Source organism: Meriones unguiculatus, chromosome 10 (assembly GCF_030254825.1).
Source record: "Meriones unguiculatus strain TT.TT164.6M chromosome 10, Bangor_MerUng_6.1, whole genome shotgun sequence".
In the NCBI taxonomy this organism is placed as follows: domain Eukaryota; kingdom Metazoa; phylum Chordata; class Mammalia; order Rodentia; family Muridae; genus Meriones; species Meriones unguiculatus.
In genome coordinates this window covers 4,731,451-4,739,759 of record NC_083358.1, presented here as the reverse complement: position 1 = coordinate 4,739,759, position 8,309 = coordinate 4,731,451, and the positions used below count along the sequence as shown (strand labels likewise).

Below are 8,309 nucleotides of genomic sequence, written 5' to 3'. Positions count from 1 at the left end.
GGCCTCTTCATGCAAGAACAGAGAGTGGGGTCACGAATCAGGGCACCAGCTTTGTAACCGCTCACACTCACCTGCACCCAAGACCTATGAGGTCTTTGTCCAGTGCGCTTTCACTGATCTGAAAGTTTCTCTTCTGCGTAGGAAGATAATGTTTTGCCCTGGGAGTCTTCCCCCCTCCCATTTTGGAGGACCCTTTGTGGTGAATTCCTGTGAGAATGGCAGCATCTGTTGTGGCCTCCCCTTATCTTGGAAGCTGGGAGCTTTTCATATTGAAGCTGGGAGTTAAAACCTGGGAGATCAGAGAAGCCAACAACAGCAGGATCAGGGTGTGGAGCAGAGACACTTCTAAAAGGAAAAAGAGTACGTTTATGGGTCCCGAGGAAGGCCAGTGTGAATCCTGAAAGGCATCGGAGCTGTGGAAGAACCAGAGAGAGCCCTGGACTCCGTGAGCTTTTGTTCTGGATGGGAGGCTGTCTTTCCAGTGACAGGCCCAGTGAGAAGCAGCCATAGCGAGGAGGCCACTGAGGCCATTGCAGGGGTCCAAGTGAGAGAGTGTAACAGGACTCTAACACCTCTCCTCAGGGTTGAATTGGCTGGAGACAGTCTAGGGGTCTGCCTGAGAGGGGCGTGGCCACATTTCCAGCACAGACCTCAGAAGACTCGCCTTGTGCATGTTTCTCACCGAAGTGTTTCTGCCTTGGGGATCCCCACTGTGACCTGCACTGTAGGTGTATGTAAAGCAAGCCAACCACACGGCCAGCCTCAGTCTCTGGCCTCTGCCTGTCACCACCTGGGCTGCAGGTAGGTATGGGTACCAAGGCTCTGGCTCTTCCTTCCGACCGTCTCCAGTGGACCAGCAGCTCCAGCCTCAGGGCTGACATCCTCTGAAAAAGGGAGCAGAACTTTGCTTTGCTGTAAAAGGTGCCAAGTCACTGGCACATCTGTGCCCTCTCTACCCAAACTGCTGTTGGTGAAGAAGCAAAGAAAAGAGGAGAGAAAAAGAGTGGAAACAACTGTGGGGCATTAGGATGTTCGAATTTGCCCCAGCACGAGGTCTCAACAGTGCTTGGTAGGCGGTCTTACAAGTGAATGTTCAACTTGTGTGTGTGTGTGGCTGGCTGGTGGGCGTACTCAGCATGAGAGCATATGGATTCCTTGTCCCTGGATGGCATAATTTAATATAGATCGACTCTTCACTTCGGGACTTCTGTTGGAAAGCAAAGCTGACCGACGGAATAATAAACAGATAAATAAGAGTATCCAAACCCAGTCAAGATCCAGTCCATCTGAGCGTCAGGGTCATGCCCAGAAGCAAACTTCTCTGTTAGAGCTCAGGATTATCTGTGTCTTTGTGCTTATGGAATCAGGATTTGTTAGCTGACAGATCTATGAATACTTCAAAAATCTAAGCATGCTGTGACACAGGGCAAATGGTTTGGGAGACATTTATCACAGTCTTGATGAAGACAAGCCGGCCAATTATGTGGCCGAATTACAGGTGTGTTGCTTATAGCCATCATCCTCAAACATGTGCACAAGCTTTACAACCCTCTTTGGGATTCGTGACCCAGGGAAAACAGTGGGAGAAATACGGTTGCGAGTTAGCAAGGCACAAAGCCCTCGCCCACCTAGTATCAGACTGGAGGAGATTAGCGACTAGCGAAATGTTATTTTAATGTTATTGAAGAGAAGCAGAATGGCCACCAGCTTCCAGGTCTCTCCTGCCTGAGCTGGACAATTGTAAGATAACCAGATTCCAGACTAGGGCACTCAGGAGTGTGGACCCGGAGGGTCCTTGGGGTTTCTGCAGGGAGGAGAGCAAGCGTGAGGCTGAGCTGCAGCCGTAGATGCTGCTCTGAGACGGAGTCAGCGATCTGTGCCTTCCAGTCACTGCCCACATGCCTGGCATCTTCAGGGAGAGCAGGTGTTTTGGAAGCTGAGATGTGCCAGGCACGCTTCGTCTTAAAATAAACCCACTGAGACGCTTGAGTTACGAGGGAAAAGCGGAGGAAAGAGAAATTCCATTTCTGATGAACTCAGTCTTAGGAAAGGGAGGGAAGTGCCTAGCAGTCCCCGCCCTCTCCTCTGGCCTCTGTGTGTTCTCACTCGCCCACCGGATGCTGTCAATTCCCCTGGGAGCCTGGGGACCTTCTTCATTTGTCTTTGTGTTGACCACAGAGCTCCGTGCCAGAGGTTACAGGCTCCAGGCCCTGCCTGATGGGCCGGTCCTGCACAGCACGGTCAAGCTGGCACCCCACGAGGTCAGGGCTCATTCCGTCATGGAGCTTTGCACACTGGCATGGACCCACGGCCTACACTCCACCAGCCTCACCACTCTTCACTGCTCAGGGCACAGGAGGGCTGCGGCATTCCAGCCTCGAGCCAACCCACTTGACTGTAACAAAACCTACTTCATTCTTCTAACAAGTGTCCGCTGTGGCGGGTCTTACTCTAGGAAAGTCAAAGGAAACTAACGATACGTGTGATTAAATGCAATCCCAGTGCCGTTCTCTGGTGTACTAAAATGTGAGCTCTGGGGCTGGAAGGTGGCATCCGTCCAGCTCGGTGGGAGCCGGGGATGCTGGCAAGCAACTTAATCCTGCGTCTGCCTCTGTCTCCCCATTAGTGAAACGAGGATAATAATAGATACTGACCTAATCCTCTCTGGGAACCAGGCACGGTTCCAACACTTAAGTCCCACACGTTTCATTGTCACGCTTGTCCTCTGGGAAGAGGGGGAAGTCCTTGAAGAGCTGTCGCTGAGTGTGCCGGGTAGGTTGGGGCAGTGACAGGATGGTTGGATATGCTCAGGGCTCCAGGCACAGGGCACTTCCTGCTGGTTGGGTCCCCGTGCTGGCTGATAAGGACAGGTGAGCAACAGCTGGCATGCGACAGGTGGGTAGCAGGATGAGACAGGAGCTGTCCTCCATTGTCAGCAAGACCCAGACGGCAAAGCATGAGAACACAGGAAGTAAGACACCATTAGCCCATCAGGTAACTGGAGAGGTTTTTTGGTTTTGCTTTGTTTTGTTTTTTGCTTTTTTGTCTCTGGTGTCAGGTCTTTGCTGGAATATTGTGGGGATGATTCTAAGTCTGCTTCCCCAAATGAGGCTGACAGGATGTTGCCGAGCTTCTGTGAGACGCAGCTGAAAGTGCAGATGGTGAGGCCCCATCTCAGACACAATGGCCTCTCTGAGAACGGTCTGGAGTGTACACTGGAGCAGTTCCCTGCCTACCTTCCCTCAGATGTGCTGAGAACTGCTGCCCCTCAAGTCTCGTCCTGCCTGGTGATGACGCAGGCACCCTCCCCGCCTGGCTCACCTTAGCGCTGAGGGGACTCGAAAGGATCAGAACACCAAAGGCTTCCTACCTCTGTGATGGTAAAAGGAGGAGAGCTTGACCCAGCTGAAGTCCTGGGAAACCAAGGCAGGAAAGAAAGCACAAGCCACTGAGCGAGGGCAGTGGAAACATTTCAGCAGGGACCACGTCTGCCCCGGCTTCCCCAGCTGTCCTGCCTGCCCACGTCTGAGATTCACGCTAATGCCAAGTTCCAACCTCAGGAAGGCCAGCAGAGCTTTCGATCCTTGAGAAAACTCTCAGTTGGAATCAGCAGTCCTCAGAGCCTGTGGAAGGAAAGAGGAGTATGGCCACTGAGCCAGGCTGGATAAAAGTGTGGGCCACAGGACCCGAGGATTCACGCTGTGCTCTCTGGCCTGGGCACATGCCATTGTGAGGCTGGACACATGGTGTGGGTAGTCACCTGGAGAGAAGTCCGAGGGAGACCAGGGGAGCACGAGCTGAGAGGTTGTCAGTCCCAAATCTGTAGGCCCAGTGGGGCTTTCAGACGGGAGCTCCTTGGGAGGGCTTGCTGTTTATGACAGACGTCTTTAAGAAAGGTGACCCACTGCTTCAAAGATGAAAGCCCCTTTTCTCCTTCAGAGGTCCCAGTGGAGAAACCTGTGTCCATGTGATCTGGAATTAGACTGTCTGCAGGGTTTCTGGATTTTGTCTCTTCTGGGATCCCAAGTGGCTGGTCCTTGTGACTTTGTTACCTCGGGGGGAGGGTCGGGTCTCTGCCATCTGTAACCCAGAGAACAGACCACTGAACCACCTGCTGTGCTTAGCAAGAAGATGCCAAGTGCCCATGAGCCCCCAAACACAGCACTGGCTTTCGCTGTGCCTTGACTTCCCTTCGAAACCTTCAAGGACAGACCATGATAGCTTTGAGACTCGTACCTGGTGCCTTTGAATGGAAGTCCAGCCTGTCGTGGTGTGGAGCACGGGCTGTGATCCCCTGTCCAGCATGTTCTCCTGGCCTGGATAGCCTCATTTCTGGAGGCAGGTCACAAGGTACCTTCCTCGCCTGGTGCTGTAGGGTCTCTAGAAAGCCAAAACAGCAAAAGGCGTCCCATCTCTCTATCCTTTCCCAAGTGGCAGCTTTGAGACAAGACTCCTGGGTCTATGAAAGCAAAATTAGGAAAAGTGGAGGAAAAGGCAGACAGACAGACAGACCTCTGCTACCTCAACAGAACCAGAACATCATGTCAGCCTGCCCAGCTCTCTGCCATCTTAACCCCAAACTTTCGTGCTAAGGTCAGCGTTCAGCTCCGTTTAAGCTCCCCTGCTTCTCTTAAGAACAAACGAGGGCTTTGCTCCGGCTTTTGTTTAGACAGCTGCATGGCTGGACCTGTGAACTGGGTGGCACAGAACAGCACGCTCCTCCCTGGCTGCTGATAAGTACAGTGGGAACCAGCACAGGACAGACTGGTGGAGTAGCTCTGTCGTGCCGGCTTCTGTCCGCTGAGGAGGGAGAGGCAGGGCATGGAGGAGAAAGTCCAGAATCCTGCTTGTTGGGGGAAGGCCACCAGGGAGAGCAGGTGACGGCAAGTCTGGCACCCAAGTCCTCAGATGAGGCCAGGGAGGGTCCAGGGCTGGCTGGGAGAGGAGAGGCATCCGAGATTTTCCCCCTTGTGTGGTGTCTTTTGTCTTTTTCTCCAGTCATTGTCCTTGGAAAAAAGTCACACACACTCATACACACATAAAAGATGCAGCGAGAGTGACAAATGATGGTGAGATTGCTACATGTTTCACGCTCTTCCAAAGATCTACTTCAAGATTTCCTCATGAAAACTTAAAGCTAAGAGACCGAATGGCTCGAAGGAGGACAGCCAGCACCAGGATTGAGCCTGGCAGCTGGCTGGGCCTACCATTCATGCGAGTCCTCTGCCGACATGGCCCTGCGTATTCTTCGCACAGGCTCTGTCTAATTGAACCGGAAACTCTGTGAAGGATGCTGTCTATCTGGACGCTGCAGACTTTGTTCCACAGGAGGTACCACTGTTTGGGCAGGGGCAGCTGAGGGAAATGAGAGCTGAGGGCTGCTGGCATCGGACAGTGTGCTAAGCTGCAGAGCGGGGAGATGCAAAGCCGCTGGCACTGTTCAAAGGAGCGAGGTCCTTCCTCGGGGTCTCGGAGTCACTGTGCGGGAGCAGAGACACAGCTTGGGCAGGGCTTCTCATGCGGTAGTGCCTACCAGCACCAGCCCATGGCGTGCCTGGATTGCTCTCACTTACAGACAGAGTTTTATGATGCTGCTAAGTCAAGGGCAGACTGCACCTGCCAAGTAAATACTGGAATGAGGCGTTCCTCTCCAGCCCGACTGGCACCTACCACGAGGCCACGAGATCCTCCATGCTGAAGGGCTGGGCTTGGAGCAGAGCAGACCAAGAGTCAGTGAGGGCCAGGGGGTGAGGGGGACTCAGTTTTCATCAAATTAAACTGTTTGTCCCTGGGGTAGGATGAAGCAGGGCTAAGGCTGAAAAGGAGGGACTCCTCAAGATGTTCCTGCTGTCTTCCGGGTCTCTCAGCTCCTGAGGCATGGGATGCCTGGGCTGGGAAGGACCCGGGAGAAAGCTGCAGTAGGCCCCTTCGGGATCTCCAGCCTTGGCAGCCACAGTCATGGACCTGGCACCTGGGACTGGAGAGGGTTGGGAGGATCCCCCTCCCCCCAGATTGAGGGGAATGGACCGAGCTTTCTGGTTCCTGGATTTGGGTAGTTTCCTGTCTTTGTGCAGTGGCACATGTCTTGCCAAAACTCACTTGTGGAAATCCTACTCTGAAGCAATAGTGTCAGGAGGTGGGGTGCTGGGGTGAAGAGGTAGGTGACCCCAGAGAGCAGCTACCTCCTCATCAATAGCCAGAACTGACTTTCAGCAGACATTGGTTCACCAGGGCCCTTGCCTCCCGGACCAAAGGCAACATAGTCTGTCTATCAACTACCAAGCCTTGGGCTTCTTGTTGTGGCAGCACCCAATGGTTGAAGGTGGCTTGGCAAGTAGACGCCAGCTTCTCCCTGGGACCCTGAACTATCCCCCTGGTGTGACTGTCTTCCTCATCCTATAAGGGTGTCATAAGGGACAAGAGGGAATCAGCGTTCTTTTTTTTTTTTTAAAGATTTATTTATCTTATTTATATGAGTGTTCTATCTGCATTTACACCTGCCAGAAGAGGGAATCAGTTCACATTATAGATGGTTGTGAGCCACCATGTGGTTTCTGGGAATTGAACTCATGACCTTTGGAAGAGCAAACAGTGCTCTTAACCACTGAGCCATCTCACCAGCCCCGGAATCAGTGTTCTTTACTTGACTTACTTACTTTGAAGGCTCAATCGCTATAAATTGTGTTCCATCCTAAATCCTGGGGTTACCTATACAAGCACGTATGCTGTGGAGAACGCAGCCAACTCACAATAAGCTACCTCTCCAGGCTTGTGTGCTTATCATGGACAAGGGCTCCTACTTTCCCAAAGAACAGTCCCTTGCAGGATGCTCTCCTGTCTGGTGTGGACACGGGGCAGGGGGGGGTGCCTCCCTCCTTCCCTGCAGGCAGGGTGCTCAGGAAGCTCTCTGGAGCTCTTCCCCTCAGAGTCCACAGAACCACCTTGGAGAGGGCTATTGGCCATTTACTTTTCAGTTCTCAGAGGTTTGGTGTCCTGAGTGAGGTGCTCTTCTGGGGGACGATGGCCGCAGGCTGGTCAGGAGAAAACAGAGGTGTCCTTGTCCTGACAAGGCTCTAGCTCTTTCCTCAGTTGTAGCCCCTTTTGAAGCTCACGAGCAGAGGAAAGCAGCGCTGCAGTACTGCAGCACAGAGGGCATGGAAGTGACCGCAGGACAGAGAAAGCCCTCCTTACCCCAGCAGAGCTAAGGAGCGTCCTGTCAGGAGTCACCTGCCACCTCATCCTCCACGTGAGACCATGAGGCCGGGAAGGTGTGCTCTGCCCGGGCTGAGGAGGCAGCATGCTGTCTTTCAAGCATGTTCGTGGCTCTGGAAGGGCTCCGGCAAGCAGACTCTCTTAAATACAGACTATTCTTCCTTTGCAGAACCACTCGATTCCAGACTCCGGGCAGTCCTGCAACCTCCGCCTTCACAAAGGCTGAGATCAGGAACAGAGGACCACACCCATCAGGAAAAAAAAGCCTCAAAGACTGGGAAACAGCTACTGTGTGCAGCTTTTTAAAAAGTTTATTTTTATTTCATTTTTAAAATATATATTTACTTTTCTTTTATGTGTATGTGTGAGTGTCTGCATGCGTGTGTACGTGTGCCGCATTCACAGCTGGTGCCTGATAGGGTCACGAGAAGAACTGGAATTACATAGGCAGTTCTTAGGTCACCTAAGACATCACTCTGAATGACCCTTGGCTCTCAGAGGCTTTGGGGAACCCTCTGTTTAGAGGTGTTGAGTGATGGGGTGTGAAGTTGCAGGGATTCCAGGGGGCTGAGACAGCTGATGTCACTGCCGCTGGACACTCATTTTCGGAGGCGCCCAAAGGGAGGTGGCCTGGTGCTGTGGGGCAAGCTGCTCCGCATTCCAGAACCCTTGCATGATTCCCACTCTGGAATTCCTGCTCGGCTACTGAGCTAAAACAATCGCAGCACAGACCCAGGGGCTATCACCAGTCTGTGCCACAGAGCCCACCCAGGGCTGGAGAGAGCGCAGGCACGAAGCAGGCCAGAGCTACGGACTCGGGCCGTGAGTCCTGAACAGGAATGGTGTTCTCCTTTCAAAGGAGGCCCCACAAGCTGATCTTAGAAGGGTGGTTGGGGTTGGGGGCAGGGGCAGATGACAGACCCTTGTTCCTGGAGCACCTCTATCTATGTCCAAAGGACTTTGCCTTTGAGACCTGCAGAAATCCTACTCACTCTTTTTTAAGTGTGTGGACTCTCTTTTTATAGATTCTGGTGCCAAAAGCCTCTTCACAACCTGCTTTATTTCTTCAGACACAGCAAGAGCTGTTGCTGGATCAT

At 52.8% G+C, this 8,309-nt stretch overlaps 2 long non-coding RNA genes across 5 annotated transcripts; one reads left to right on the top strand and one right to left on the bottom strand.

Annotated features, from left to right (window-relative positions):
• Window positions 1-4,638, bottom strand: LOC132656788 (uncharacterized). Of its 3 annotated transcripts, none has more exons than XR_009594499.1 (3): window positions 4,237-4,638; window positions 2,655-4,080; window positions 1-884 (listed from the first exon to the last, which is right to left on the bottom strand). It is a non-coding gene; the product is annotated as an uncharacterized LOC132656788 (long non-coding RNA). The 3 variants fall into 3 exon arrangements; XR_009594498.1 differs by lacking the exon at window positions 1-884 and having other exon boundaries at window positions 1,432-3,623; window positions 3,761-4,080; XR_009594497.1 differs by lacking the exon at window positions 1-884 and having other exon boundaries at window positions 1,432-4,080.
• Window positions 4,639-4,741: 103 nt separating this feature from the next.
• LOC132656790 (uncharacterized) lies at window positions 4,742-7,567 on the top strand. Of its 2 annotated transcripts, XR_009594501.1 has the most exons (3): window positions 4,742-4,877; window positions 4,999-5,331; window positions 7,382-7,567. It is a non-coding gene; the product is annotated as an uncharacterized LOC132656790 (long non-coding RNA). The 2 variants fall into 2 exon arrangements; XR_009594500.1 differs by having other exon boundaries at window positions 4,748-5,331.
• The last annotated feature ends 742 nt before the right edge of the window (window positions 7,568-8,309 follow it).